The sequence below is a fragment of the Cervus elaphus genome, chromosome 18 (genome assembly GCF_910594005.1).
Source record: "Cervus elaphus chromosome 18, mCerEla1.1, whole genome shotgun sequence".
Classification (NCBI taxonomy): domain Eukaryota; kingdom Metazoa; phylum Chordata; class Mammalia; order Artiodactyla; family Cervidae; genus Cervus; species Cervus elaphus.
Window position 1 is genome coordinate 44751612 of NC_057832.1, and position 15847 is coordinate 44767458.

Consider the following 15847-nt stretch of genomic DNA (forward strand, 5'->3'; position numbering starts at 1 on the left):
CCCATCCCTCTGGGTCATCCCAGTGCACCAGCCCTGAGCACTTGTCTCATGCATCGAACCTGGACCAGCGATTCATTTCACATATGGTAATATACATGTTTCAATGCCATTCTCCCAAACCATCCCACCCTCGCCCTCTCCCACAGAGTCCAAAAGACTGTTCTATACATCTGTGTCTCCTTTGTTGTCTTGCATATAGGGTTATCGTTACCATTTTTCTAAATTCCATATATATGCATTAGTATACTGTATTGGTGTTTTTCTTTCTGGCTTACTTCACTCTGTCTAATAGGCTCCAGTTTCATCCACCTCATTAGAACTGATTCAAATGTATTCTCTTTAATAGCTGAGTAATATTCCATTGTGTGTATGTACCACAGCTTTCTTATCCATTCGTCTGCTGATGGGCATCTAGGTTGCTTCCATGTCCTGGCTATTATAAACAGTGCTGCAATGAACATTGGGGTACACGTGTCTCTTTCAATTATGGTTTCCTCGGTGTGTATGCCCAGCAGTGGGATTGCTGGGTCATATGGCAGTTCTAGTTCCAGTTTTTTAAGGAATCTCCACACTGTTCTCCATAGTGGCTGTACTAGTTTGCATTCCCACCAACAGTGTAAGAGGGTTCCCTTTTCTCCACACCCTCTCAAGCATTTATTGCTTGTAGACTTTTGGATAGCAGCTATTCTGACTGGCGTGTAATGGTACCTCATTGTGGTTTTGATTTGCATTTCTATGACAATGAGTGACGTTGAGCATCTTTTCATGTGTTTGTTAGTCATCTGTATATCTTCTTTGGAGAAATGTCTGTTTAGTTCTTTGGCCCATTATTTGATTGGGTTGTTTATTTTTCTGGAATTGAGCTGCAGGAGTTGCTTGTATATTTTTGAGGTTAACTCTTTGTCCGTTGCTTCGTTTGCTATTATTTTCTCCCATTCTGAAGGTTGTCTTTTCATCTTGCTGATGGGCCCACTTAAGTTCTTTTTAAAGCAGATGTTGTGCCAGCCACTGAACATCAGGCTGGTCCAAAAGTGCTCCTTCAAACCTGCTTACCTCTTCCTTTACTCTTTCCTTTCCTCCCATATTTCCTCTCTTTTCACTGTTATATGGGAGAAGAAAAATATTTAAATCTACAAAGAGCAAAAATAAAATAGAGCTGAAGTCCTGTTTAGCATATGTTTCATTTTGTGAGATCATCAACTGTTACTACTTGCTAGGTTCTGATCATTTGTATTTGCTTTTATTGTGGAATTAGCACATAGATCTTACAGCTAAATCACAGAGTTCCACTAGTAAATTCCCAGTACAACTCAGTATAGGCATAACGAAATTATGAACACAAGAAAAAGCAAGAATCGATGTTTCAATGCTTTGTGGCAAGAAAGAAATTATTATAGTTGCAGAAAAGACCAAAGACAATATAGCCGTGCAAACCATGATGGAGTTTAAATTTAGCCTAATTACTGAGGGGAAGACAATGATGCATTTCAAGTAGGAGAATCATATGTTTTGATTTTTATTCTTAAAAGATTATTCTGATTTCAGGGTGAGAATGAGTTGTAAAGACAAGAGAAGAAGCTAAGGAATTGTTGGGAAACTTTTGCAAGAATTGTGGTTACTATATCATGATGGTAGTAGCTGCCCAGAAGGAGAGAAATCAGTTGATTTGAAATGTTTTGAAATATATCCTATATAATTAAATGGTGGAATAACTATTAATAGAAGGAACTGGAAAGAGAATAATCAAAGATGGCCAATAGTTACCATTTGAGCAGTTGAGTGTTATCATTTACTGAAAGAGGAGCCTAAGTAAGAACAGATTCAAAACTGAACACTGTCTACTCTCTCAGATTCTGGCTTGGTGTGAACAAGGTATAAGAGTGAGAGATAAAACTGTCTGAACTTGGATAGCAACTGTTTAGGGGACTTAAAGTAAGTATCTTGATTCTGGAAGCCTGTATTGATTGGATCAATAGATTTTAAGATAAATTGAGAAATGAGTAACTCTCTCCTGAGGAGAGGGAGCCAGTAGTCCCAGGGAAAACTGCTATGTCATCCAATAGATGAACCCATTGGTCTTTCAGTTCTGTCCTAGAATAGATTCCAAACTCTCCAGCTGTGACGGACCACGCAGAAGCGTGGCGGTGAGGAGCTACCCCTCGCCCAAGGTCAGGGGTAGTGACCGAGGGCGCCAGGCTGCGACAGCGCAGGAGCAGCGGCCGGGAGGAACTACCCCCACCCTGGAGGTCAGGGGCCCCGCCGGAGAGGAGCTACCCCACCTCCAAGGAGCGGCTGCTGTGCAGGTGGGCGCAGGAGGGCCGAGGGGAGCTACTCCAAGTTCAAGGTCAGGAGGGGCGGCCGTGAGAAGATACCCCTCGTCCAAGGTAAGAAGCAGTGGCTGCGCTTTGCTGGAGCAGCCGTGAAGAGATAGCCCACATCCAAGGTAAGAGAAACCCAAGTAAGACAGTAGGTGTTGCAAGAGGGCATCAGAGGGCAGACACACTAAAACCATAATCACAGAAAACTAGCCAATCTGATCACAGGACCACAGTCTTGTCTAACTCAATGAAACTAAGCCATGCCGTGTGGGGCCACCCAAGACAGACGGGTCTTGGTGGAGAGGTCTGACAGAATATGGTCCACTGGAGAAGGGAATGGCAAACCACTTCAGTATTCTTGCCTTGAGAACCCCATGAATAGTATGAGAAGGCATAGTGATAGGACACTGAAAAAGGAAAGCCCCAGGTCGGTAGGTGCCCAATATGCTACTGGAGATCAGTGGAGAAATAACTCCAGAAAGAATGAAGGGATGGAGCCAAAGCAAAAACAATACCCAGTTGTGGATGTGACTGGTGATAGAGGCAAGATCCGATGCTGTAAAGAGCAATGTTGCATAGGAACCTGGAATGATAGGTCCATGAATCAAGGCAAATTGGAAGTGGTCAAACAGGAGATGGCAAGAGTGAATGTCAACATTCTAGGAATCAGTGAACTAAAATGGACTGGAATGGGTGAGTTTAACTCAGATGACCATTGTATCTACTACTGTGGGCAGGAATCCCTTAGAAGAAATGGAGTAGCCATCATGGTCAACAAAACAGTCCAAAGTGCAGTACGTGGATGCAGTCTCAAAAACGACAGAATGATCTCTGTTCATTTCCAAGGCAAACCATTTAATATCACGGTAATCCAAGCCTATACCCCAACCATTAACACTGAAGAAGCTGACATTGAGTGGTTTTATGAAGACCTACAAGACCTGTTAGAACTAATACCCAAAAAAGACATCCTTTTCATTATAGGGGACTGGAATGCAAAAGTAGGAAGTCAAGAAACACCTGAAGTAACAGGCAAATTTGGCCTTGGAGTACGGAATGAAGCAGGGAAAAGGCTAATAGAGTTTTGCCGAGAGAACTCACTGGCCATAGCAAACACCCTCTTCCAACAACACAAGAGAAGACTCTACACATGGGCATCACCAGATGGTCAATACCGAAATCAGATTGATTATATTCTGTGCTTCCAAAGATGGAGAAGCTCTATACAGTCAGCAAAAACAAGACCAGGAGCTGACTGTGGCTCAGATCATGAACTCCTTATTGCCAAATTCAGACTTAAACTGAAGAAAGTAGGGAAAACCACTAGACCATTCAGGTATGACCTAAATCAAATCCCTTATGACTATACAGTGGAAGTGAGAAATAGATTTAAGGGGCTAGATCTGATAGACAGAATGCCTGATGAACTATGGACAGAGGTTCGTAACATTGTACAGGAGACAGGGATCAAGACCATCCCCATGGAAAAGAAATGCAAAAAGGCAAAATGGTTGTCTGAGGAGGCCTTACAAATAGCTGTGAAATGAAGAGAAGTGAAAAGCAAAGGAGAAAAGGAAAGATATTCCCATTTGAATGCAGAGTTCCAAAGAATAGCCAGGAGAGATAAGAAAGCCTTCCTCAGCAATCAATGCAAAAAAATAGAGGAAAACAAAAGAATGGGAAAGACTAGGGATTTCTTCAAGAAAATCAGATAGCATAATACAGTGTAATTTTCTAGTCTCACATCCTGACATTCTGGTCACACAAAGCTTATGATTTGCTTAATACAACTTTCTTTTTTTTAACCTCTATATGTTCTCATGTGTACAAAGTATTTATTTTGCCTAAAATGCCTATTTTCTTTCTTTCCCATGCTTTTCTCATTTTTTCTTTTTTGGGGAGTTGAAGTATGAAAGTGAAAGTGAAAGCTGCTCAGTCGTATCCGACTCTGCAACCCCATGGACTATGCAGTGCATGGAATTCTCCAGGCCAGAATACTGGAGTCCTTGGGACCAGCCCAACAGCGAACCAACCTGAGGGAGCGGTGCTGCAGAAGAATAAAGAAAAATAAGACTCAGAAATAAGGCGGGGATCAGGGGGCTGATGCTGCTCGCAGGCAAAAGCCCAGCTCCTAATCCTTGCATGCTTTTTATTGCTAACATCTACTTGCTTGTACGTGCTCTAGATATATCTGTTTTTTTACAATCTCAGATCAGGGATAAAGATATACAATGCATAGTCCCAGTGACAAACCTTTAGGCCTTTCATGACTCTGTTTAGCCCTTCAGCTAGTGACAACTTTTTGCAGCAACTCCCTCAAGGCTTTGGTTATGGGAACAGTCACTAATGGTTTTCCATCAGTCACATCAGTACTTCAACATCTTGTTTTCAAGATGTTTTTCCAGGATATACTTTTTACTGCTCCCAGCCCTTTGCCTGGGGGTGATGAGAAAGTCATTCTTATTTTTCAAAGAAGCCCTGTTAATTATAGTATGGGCCTGTGCATAGCATATTTCCTACAGGAGTGGGTAGCCATTCCCTTCTCCAGGTAATCCCAGCCCAGGGATTGAACCCAAGTCTCCTGCATTGCAGTATAGCTGATTTATAATATTGCATTAGTTTTAGGTATACAGTATAGGCTTCCCAGGTGGCACTAGTAGTAAAGAATCCATCTGCCAGTGCAGAAGATACAAGAGACGTGGGTTGGATCACTGGGATGGGAAGATCCCCTGGAGGAAGACATGGAAACCCACTCCAGTATTCTTGCCTGGAGAATTCCAGGGACAGAGGAGCCTGGTGGGCAGCCATCAATGGGGTCTCATAGAGTCGGACACGACTGAAGCGACTTAGCAGCAGCAGCAGCAGAAGCAGTTTCTTCTTTATATCTGTGAGGAGACCTACTTAACTTTAAGATTTGCTAAATAGATAATTATCCCACAAATATTTATTGAGTATCTACTCTGTGTCTGGAAATTCTGAAAACTAGTAAGTAAATGTAGTCTGACTCTCTGCCATACAAAACTCACATTCAAATGAGAGAAGACAGACAATAAGTCCTAAACAGTATAAATAAGTATGCAAGTGATCAGGTAATATCTGGTATGGGTTAACAAAACAGAGTAGGTTAAGGGAGATTGGACAGTGCCAGAGGATACAAGCAGCCTTGCTGTATTTAAAATATGGTGATCCAATTAGGTATATAGAGAAAGTCATCTCTGAGCACAAACTGAATTGAGATATGGGAATTTGCCATGTGTCTCTCTGGTGGAAGAGTCTTTCATCCTGAAGAACCAGTCAATGAAAGGATCATAAGAATGTACCTGACGTCTTTGAGGGATAGAAAGGTGCTTTTTGGCCAGGTAAAGTGAGCAAGTAGAAGACTTGGAAGTGATGGGGCCATAGAACTATCATAGGAACACATCATAGACAATCTATGTACCACTGTAACAACTTTGGTTTTTGGATGAAATTGGAAACTATTTAAAGTTTTGAGTACAGGAGTAGCATAATCCAAATGTCTTTTTAAAAGAATTCCTGTAGGTGTTGTTTTGAAAATAGCTATGGAGAGAACAGGGGCAGAGCAGAGATAAAATTTGTGGAGCCGTAGCTATACATAGAGTTGTTTGTTTGTTTGTTTGTTTTTTAATATGAGACTGAGTGTGATAATATTGGAGTATCCCAGTATTGTGCCTGGAATACCCCAATATTAAAAGTCATGAAAGAAAAGGAAGATTGAGAAAAAATAGCTAAGGAATTATTTCCTTTCTTACAAAGAAAACTGAGAGAGTTTGGTGACCTAGAAGCCAAGTTAAAAAAGAAAAAGTTTATTGTGGATGAGGAAATAATCAACTTCGCAGCTCTGTGAAATACGATTACATTTTCTATTACTTTTCTATTGTATCTAACAAAGTGCTGCAAACTTAGTTGTGAGATAACTTGCTATTTTAGAGTTTTTCATGGTCAGAAGTTTGGTATGTTTTAACTGGGTTCTCTGTTCAGGATCTCCCAAGGCTTAAATTAAGGTGTAAACTGGTTCACCCTCATCTGAAGACTCAACTAGGGAATGCTCTTCCAAGTTAATTCAGGCTGCTGGCAGAATCAAAACAATGATCATATATTCATTTCCTTTTTTTTTTAAAGCAAATACTTATCAAGTATCTAACAATATGCAGTTGCTCTACTAGGTGCTACAAAGAATTAAAACTTTAATTTATTTTCTTCAGAGAAAATATAATATTGTTGGTTAGATAAAATCAATAAATGAACAACTATGGAGATTATTCTAAGAAATACATTTTTATTTTAAATTGGGGCATTATGAGTGTGGGGAACACTTTTTAAATGAAGAATAGAATATCACAAAACGAAAATGCCTTTAGCTACTCAACTACCATTCAACCTGATCAAAAACAGGATAGAGGGAAGGAGTGAAAGGCACAACTGTCTTAACCAATTGTCATTAAAATATCTAATTTTGCAAGTTTTCAAATAACATATAACCATGTGGACACAAAACTAGTATTCATGCTAAGGTCAAAGAAAGAACCCATTCCATAGGAGCCCTGAAACCAAGCTTCATTCACTTCATGGGAACCCCACTTATACTGGAAGTGTATGGAACCAGATCTTGTAAGGGTTGAAGGCATGGCTAAGCAATTGGTCTTTATTAGTTAAGGGGAGTTACTGAATCAAATGTAAATGTGAGGAATCACCCGAGTGATTTGAGTCATGAGACAATTCTACCTAGAACATCCAGATAACTGATGAGGGAGAAAGGAATTTGTTGGATTTTTATTTTGTCGTAACCTGTGTATAAATTTTATTTCATTCTCAATGTTATATTATACAATTACATTTAAGAAAATTAAAAAAAAACATTTATTAATGTGTATTTATATTAAATATTAATTATATGTGTTTATGAAGCATAGGTTCTTTTACAATTTATTTAAAAGTATGAAACATTTAAATGAGCTCTGGGATTTGCCTTTGAAGTGACATAGTAAAGTATGTAGATATACTATTTTTTCCAATCAAAGAAGGAAAAATTTACAGTTTTTGTTTATTGTTACTATTTTCGAATTTACATTGTCTACTCCTTGAATCCAGTTGCAAGCTGAAATTGAATGAATTATTTCCCAGAGTGATACAGAACTTTAACTGAATTAATATGCCTTTTCTAATCTGTTACCTATAACCTTGCTACTCAAAGTATGGTCTGAGGATCTCATTAAAGTTTGAGAACTGGCCTATAAAACCTAGAAAAAAGACCATTCAGGAAGTTGATGGAAACACTTTAAAAATCCTTGTCAAAAACCCCATTATGTTATGTATATAAATACAATTAAAATGTCTTTATTTGATCTGTATTGGTGATATAATTATAGTGAAAATCTGTAGTAATAAAACTGGCAGCTAAAAATGTTATTCCCATGCCTTCTAATCCCTCCTAATTCCAGGAAATTCCTTCAAGGAAGAACAAGGGAAAATAAAGTCTATTCATTTATATGAAAAATGGAACACAATTCATAATAACTCTTTTGAGGCATTCACAAGATTGTGACTAGCTATAAAAATAATTTTTTGAAAGCTGAGAATGTACTCATATTTTATGTGCTTATTATCTTATGATTTATATACATACTGCTGCCAAAAATGAGCAGAGACCCATTTTTTACTTTATTATAAAGAATTATTTTATTCCTAAACATAAAGTACCACTGGCATTTTTGCTAAAAATGATAACCTATTATTTGTGAAAGTCCTCTGTATTGGCTTTTTCCATGTAAAGATGTTAGAATAATAGATTTGTAGAAGTGAAATCATAAAGGTCAATTAATCCAACCTCTTACCCAACAGATAAGTCTGCTCTGTATTAGAAGTTTTCGCTTGGTTATATGGTGGTGACAAGCAATCCCCAAATTTTTGACGCTTACAACACTTAAGTCATATTTGACTGCAGGTTTAGGGTGTTGTGTGAGGTTCTATCCATTGTGGCTTCATTTCAGAACCCAAGCTGAGAGATCCAGCTTCTATTTGAGACCTGTTATTCTCAAAACAGAGAAAAAGAAAGAAAAAAGAGAAATCTAGTAGAAAGCCCAGTCAATGGTTCTTAAAACTTTTGTTCAAACCAGGAATATGTTATTAATAGGCTCTCATTTTATTGACCAAATCAAGTGTCATTCTTTGTCTTTCCATGGTGCTAAAAAGGAAACTCCTTCCATGGGAAGGCAGCATTGGTACATCAGATTATTGGAAATGGATAAACTTTTTACAGAGAAGAGAAAATAATTAGGAATGATAATTTTTAAAATACAGTTCCAGATTTATATAAGCTGAAGTTGCCTCCGTTACTTATTTTAAATTGCGCAGTGCTGAAGCCCGCCCAGCCTGGGGAGCAGACTCAGCGTGCTGTGTGTGCTCAGTCGCTCAGCGATGTCCGACTCTGCGACCCTACGGATGGACTGTAGCCTGCCGGGCTCTTCTGTCCGTGGGATTTTCCTGGCAAGAATACTGGAGTGGCTTGCCGTTTCCTCCTCCAGGGGATCTTCCTGACCCAGGGATAGAACCTTTGTCTCCTGATTTTTCTGCGTTGCAGGTGGATTCTTTACCCCTGAGCCACCAGGGAAGCCCATACTCTGTACTAAGTAACAATTATTTCCTTCTAGTAATAGACAGCCATCCATCAACTCTTTGTTGTTCATTTGCCCTATTGTGTCTGATTCTTTGCAACCAACATCTGTCAACTCTACTCAGTCATGAATTCACTTACTTCATCCAGTAAAATACAGACTCCAGCCATTGTGAAGAAGAAAAGTTTATCTCAATGTGAATATTCTCCTTTTTTTAATAATCCTACCTCTTTAAGCTTCAGTGCCTGATTTTCCTTTTCTGTGTTTGATGGGCCAGAGCTTCCTATGAGCTCATTTCCCCCTTTATTTCTCTTTTTCCAATCCTAGCTTACTTCTACAGCTTTTAAAGCTTTACTTTATAAAATGTAAATACTATAACCAAAAATCTATCAAGATTTTATTTCACTGGGGAAACTTTATTCTTTTTCAGTGAAATTGATCATGTCTCATTAAGAATATGGGTCAGCAGTGAGGATGATGTTGGAAATTGTGGGTTAGGTTACCTAATTCTGCATTAGGTAAATGAGGAACCAATTGAGTGTGGAGGGTATTCTGTCATCCCTTGCATAAAAGAGTGTCTTCTGCAATGCTGTATTCAATAGGTTGACTTTTCTCTCTGCAGGCAACAATTTCAGACTTGTTAATGAATAGCTATAAATGAGGGAGAAATTAAAACGAGGGGAAATGATAACTCTCAATTTCTAATATTAAGCATTTTATTATAATACCAAAATCAAGGAATGCCATTTTTGCCTTTATTTCATAATGAGAAATAGCTCTAAGTTTAGCTCTGTCTAATTGCTCAAAAAAAAAAAAAAAAGAAATCTCAAATTGATGAACAGAGTGTTTTCTTCTGTTTATTTTTTTTTCTTCCTTGCCCATATATTCACAAAATAAAATAAGCAATTTGCTAGGCAATTAAAAAAATGTTTCTCCCAGAGGATGATATATGAATTGACTGGATAATTTCCTGAATTTCAATTTCTATTTGTATATGTAGACATGGCCTGATTTTTTAAAGCTCAGCCAAAAGTTTTTCTGTGGTAAACTTTATGTTTCCTGTCAGAAGATCATTTGGGTTCTGTTGGAAAAACTGTTCAAAGGATGAGGATTTGTGCTGCCAATCACTTATATTAAAAACAATAAATTTACAAATATTTAAAATCAAATATTGAGGTGTGTTTGAATGAAGTACAAGTCCTTTGTTGAAAACTTCTCTGGGAAGAAACTATTTCTCAAAAATCTTTAGAAAAAAGAAATAAAGTAATCACATATACCTTAACCTCTGTGGATTACACAATTCCTTTTCACTGTAACATTTGCTACTACTTCAAGTCTAATGGGGTTTCCATTTGTTTGAGTGACTAAACCAGGGAGCTGCACTGTAGAACATTGTATGACTGATTTATCACTACTGCTTCTAATCAGGGAGCTGTTTCTTCAGATAGACTCTCTTGCCTGAAATATTTTCCCTGCTGTGCCATTTAGTTTGATTGGAAAAGCAGTGATCCTTCCTCCATTTTTGTAGTAAGACCAGAAAATTTCCTTTTTGCCCTTGAACCAACTATTAAAATGTATTTCAATAATTCAAAAGTTTGTAAACTTATAGCAATGTGACATTTTGTCCTTGGAGAAGAAACATAATCTAGTACATAAATTGAAAAATAAAGCCTATCCTTCCAGAATGGTGTTTCTGTAGCACTAGATGCTATAGAAATCTGATCTTTTAGGTCACTATTTTATCTTAAAGATGGCAATAAAATTCCATAGCATCCACAGTTATGCTGCTATGCTGCTGCATTTCTTAAAATATTGTTTTATATATGCAATAGAAACATGCTTACTGAAGTTGAATTTCCGAGTACAGGTTTTTTATATTTAGGGTTTTAAATTTTTTTGTAGACTATAATCATTTAATCACGTAATTAGACTTTGTATTGTAAACAAAATAATAGTTCTCATACTTCTGTTTCTAAATGAGTTAATGCAAATGAAAATGAAAACCATTTAGAAATGTTTAGATAGCTGGCAGGGATTCACCCTGAAAATAAGAGTTGGATCAGAGGTGATAAATCTTGCTTATTTAAAAATGCTAAATAGGACAGAGCCAGTGTAGACAGAGCAACTAGGATTAACCTTTGCCTGCAATTCTTAAGGTAATTCTATCACTATAAATCCTGTGTTATTTTAAAATTGTTAAAAGTTTTTTTTTTTTAATTTTTGAATACTAAAATTTGTTAAATTTTTAAAAATAAGGCTATTGTTAATATTGTTTAAAATTTAAACTAAGCTAAATACAGACACATGACCTATGTAGCTAACCCTATTATTCCACAAGATTCTAGAAAATTTCTAATCTATTTGAATAATTTATTCTTCTTGAATTACAATTTGTTTTAAATAATTGTATGACTTTCTTGTGAGGCTGCAGCTGTGTGGGATGGAAACTGGATAAAACTTGGAATTACTTGTAGAATCTGTAAAATTTTATTTTATAATACAATCTAAGAAGATACTTTCTTCTTAGATGAAAGCAGAGTCTTAGGCTGTATTCAAAAGGAAATGATTTGAAACAGTCTTTTAGGAAATTAAGATTTTTATAAAAGTTATCTATAATATTTGATAGTTTCCAGTTCTTCAGATAATGTTGTATGTGTCACAGATACATGTATGTATACATATACACCCAAGATCAAATAATCATTTAAGAATTTTTTTTTTTTTTAAATTTTTTTATTAGTTGGAGGCTAATTACTTCACAACATTTCAGTGGGTTTTGTCATACATTGATATGAATCAGCCATAGATTTACACTTATTCCAATTTTTAAATAAATTCAGTATGAATAAAATTGGTCAGAATAGTAAAATTGTGGCTATGTATTTGTTCCAAAACATAATGAATAAGATATGTTTACCTTTGTATTTTGTTGTAGAACATGATGATGTAACCAAAATTTTTATTAAAATATGAATTTATAAACATATAAATATATTTTCCAAGATTAGTTTCAATGTTTTGTATGCCAACAGAAAATGCAAAGATGTGAAATGACTTTTCACTAATTTATTAAAACCTATTATATTTAAAAATGTATTATATAAAGTTCTAGATTTTTAATCATAAAGTTGGCTCATAAACCCCTAGAAAATAACATACTTTTTAGGCCATTTAACACCTTACTACCCTTCTTTTTTTTTTTTTTTCACATCTTGCTAAAAAAAGACCTTCAGGGCAAAAGTGCTGTGGTAGAAAAAGTTCTGTTTTCATTTTCCTAGCAAAATCAGGTCACCCCAATTTCATGGTGCAAATTAGCACCATAACTAGAAATTGAGCAAATTTTTTTTAAGTTAAAAGAAATTCTATAAAACAATTTCCATTTGATGCTCAGCTATATCAAATCTTAGAACATGTCAACTAAAATATATACCAAAAATGTGAGATCAGAGTTTAAAATCATTAAAATTTAATTATTGAGATGTTTGTTCAAAGTTATTTAACAAAAAACAAAGTGAATAGTTTTATTCATATTCTCTGAATTTATTTATATATGTATGTACACAGCAAAACATAAAATGGAATACAGTGTTCAGTTCAGTTTAGTTCAGTCGCTCAGTCATGTCTGACACTTTGCGACCCCATGAATCGCAGCACGCCAGGCCTCCCTGTCCATCACCAACTCCCGGAGTTAACTCAAACTCACCAGCGAGTCGGTGATGCCGTCCAGCTATCTCATCCTCTGTCGTCCCCTTCTCCTCCTGCCCCCAATCCCTCCCAGCATCAGGATCTTTTCCAATGAGTCAAGTCTTCGCATGAGGTGGCCAAAGTATTGGAGTTTCAGCTTCAGCATCAGTCCTTCCAATGAACACCCAGGACTGATCTCCTTTAGGACGGACTGGTTGGATCTCCTTGCAGTCCAAGGGACTCTCAAGAGGCTTCTCCAACACCTCAGTTCAAAAGCATCAATTTTTCGGCTCTCAGCTTTCTTCATAGTCCAACTCTCACATCCATACATGACCACTGGAAAAACTGTAGCCTTGACTAGATGTACCTTTGTTGGCAATGTAATGTCTCTGCTTTCTAATATGCTGTCTAGGTTGGTCATAACTTTCCTTCCAAGGAGTAAGTGTCTTTTAATTTCATGGCTGCAATCACCATCTGCAGTGATTTTGGAGCCCCAAAAAATAAAGTATGACACTGTTTCCACTGTTTCCCCATCTATTTCCCATGAAGTGATGGGACCAGATGCCATGATCTTCGTTTTCTGAATGTTGAGCTTTAAGCCAACTTTTTCACTCTCCTCTTTCACTTTCCTCGAGGCTTTTTAGTTCCTCTTCACTTTCTTCCATAAGGGTGGTGTCATCTGCATATCTGAGGTTATTGTTATTTCTCCCAGCATTCTTGATTCCAGCTTGTGCTTCTTTCATTCCAGCGTTTCTCATGATGTACTCTGCATATAAGGTAAATAAGCAGGGTGACAATATACAGCTTTAATGTCCTCCTTTTCCTATTTGGAACCAGTCTGTTGTTCCATGTCCAGTTCTAATTGTTGTTTTCTGAACTGCATATAGGTTTCTCAAGAGGCAGATCAGGTGGTCTGGTATTCCCATCTCTTTCAGAATTTTCCACAGTTTATTGTGATCCACACAGTCAAAGGCTTTAGCATAGTCAATAAAGTGTTAAAAGTAGGCAAATCTAAGTAACTGATATATGATGTTCCTCATAATTATTTTCAAATGGAAAAAGAAAGTTAAAATTTTTAACATATGAAATCTTATTTCCATTAGTTGTAACAACTGAATTTTTGATCCAAATTCAACCAGACTGGTTAACTTTGGAGGTCTGTAGCTGTATACTATTAAAATTTTTATATATCTACTATTTACTTTTACTTCCTTTTATTCTCATTTAGCCATATTTCTTACCACCTAAAACCCCAACTTCAAATAAATAAATTTGAGAATATTGATCACACTCTCCTCCTTGAAACTATTCACTCAATTTTCAAGATACCATAATTCTCTTGGCTTTCCTCCCACATTCTTGCTGCTCCTTCTCACTCTCCTTTTCTGGTTGTTCCTTCTCTCCTTCATCCTCTAAACTTTGGAGGACTCAGTCCCAGTCTTTGGTCTTCCCTGCCACCCTATCTTTATTCCTAGCTTGGTGACTTTAGTCTCTTGCCTGAAACTACCATGTGTGTGCTAAAAATTCTGAAGTGGACAACCTGAGTTAGTACTTCTATTATTTCCAGGTTAACTACATGCTCTCTCCACTTTGATCTTAAACTGGCATCTACAACTCAACCTTTCCAATGGTGAACAACTACTTTCCCTCATACTTGCTTCAGCCACAGTCCTCTCTATGTTGGCTAATGGCAACTATAACCTTTTAATATATTTTATTTTTAGTTATTTCAGTGTGCCATTAGCCATTTGTCCAATAATTTTTAAGACATGTCTCTTTCTATACATTCAGTTGAGGATACACATTGTATCACATTTATATGGGAGAGCAAAACACCTGGAGTCATCCCTGCTCATCACTTTATCTCACTTTCCACATCAAATTCCTCCATCCATTACATCAGGTCTGCCTTCAACAGGCATCTTTAGATTCTGATTCTACTCTTAGCTACCTCTATCATTACATTTCTCTCCCAAACCAACAACATCTAACCTAGATGATTGCAGTCTTCTAATTGGTCTCCTTACCCACTCATTCTATATATTTTCAGACTATGTTTCTTTTTTAATATAATCATTTAAAACAATAAGCTTCCCTCTAAATGTTATTTAGTTATATCACACAAATTTCAATATGTTAATTTTTACTATTGCTCATCTCACAGTATTTTCTAATTGCTTTAGTGGTATTTTTGACATGGGAATTAATTAGAAGAGTATTATTTAGTTTTATAAATTTGATATCTTCTAGATATCTTTGTGTGACTGATTTCTAACTTAATTTGATTATAACTACATAATCCTTTAAGCTGCACTTTTCTTGCTGTACTAAGTCACTTCAGTCTTCTCCAACTCTGCAACTCTGTGGACTGTAGACCACCAGGCTCCTCTGTCCAGGGGATTCTCCAAGCAATAATACTGGAGTGATTGAGGTGCTCTCCTCCAGGGTATCTTCCCAACCCAGGGACTGAACCCACATCTCCTGTCTTCTACATTGGCAGGGGGGTAACTTTACCAGTAGTGCCACCTGCAAGCCCTGCAGTTCTCTTAAATTTATTGAAAATTGTTTTATGACCTAAGGTATGATCAATTTTGATGAATTAATTATATTCACTGGAAAATAAGGTGTATTCTACAATTGTTGAGTGTGCTTTTCCTACAAATAGTAGAGAACATTAATTGATACAATTGTTCACATAATCTATGCCCTCACTGATCTTTTATATTTTACTTTTTAGTTCTAAAACTTCCATTAGTTCTTCTTTTATAGTTTCCATTTCTCTGATGAGACTTCATTTTTTTTTTAATTCATAGAAGCATGGTTTTCTTTACTTCACTGAGCACAAGTAAAATAACTGCTTTAAAGTTAACTAATTTTTACTAATTCTAGCATCTGAATCTCCTGATACTGGGATGCATCTTTTTGTTTCTTCATATGTTGAGTAATTTTAGATTATATCTCAGACATTGTGATTATTTCATTATGCAGACTCTATCAAATGGAATTGATAGTATAATATAATGTATATGATAGATATAATATAAAATAATACAATATTATATATATATATATTTATATACATATGTATATGTAAAACAGTATAAATATTTCTAACCTATGCTCTTGTGGTAAACATGATTATCAATTAGAATACAGTGCTTTTTTTTTGTCTTAAAGACTCTACTCATTTGCAAGTTTTCTTAGGTCAGCAGC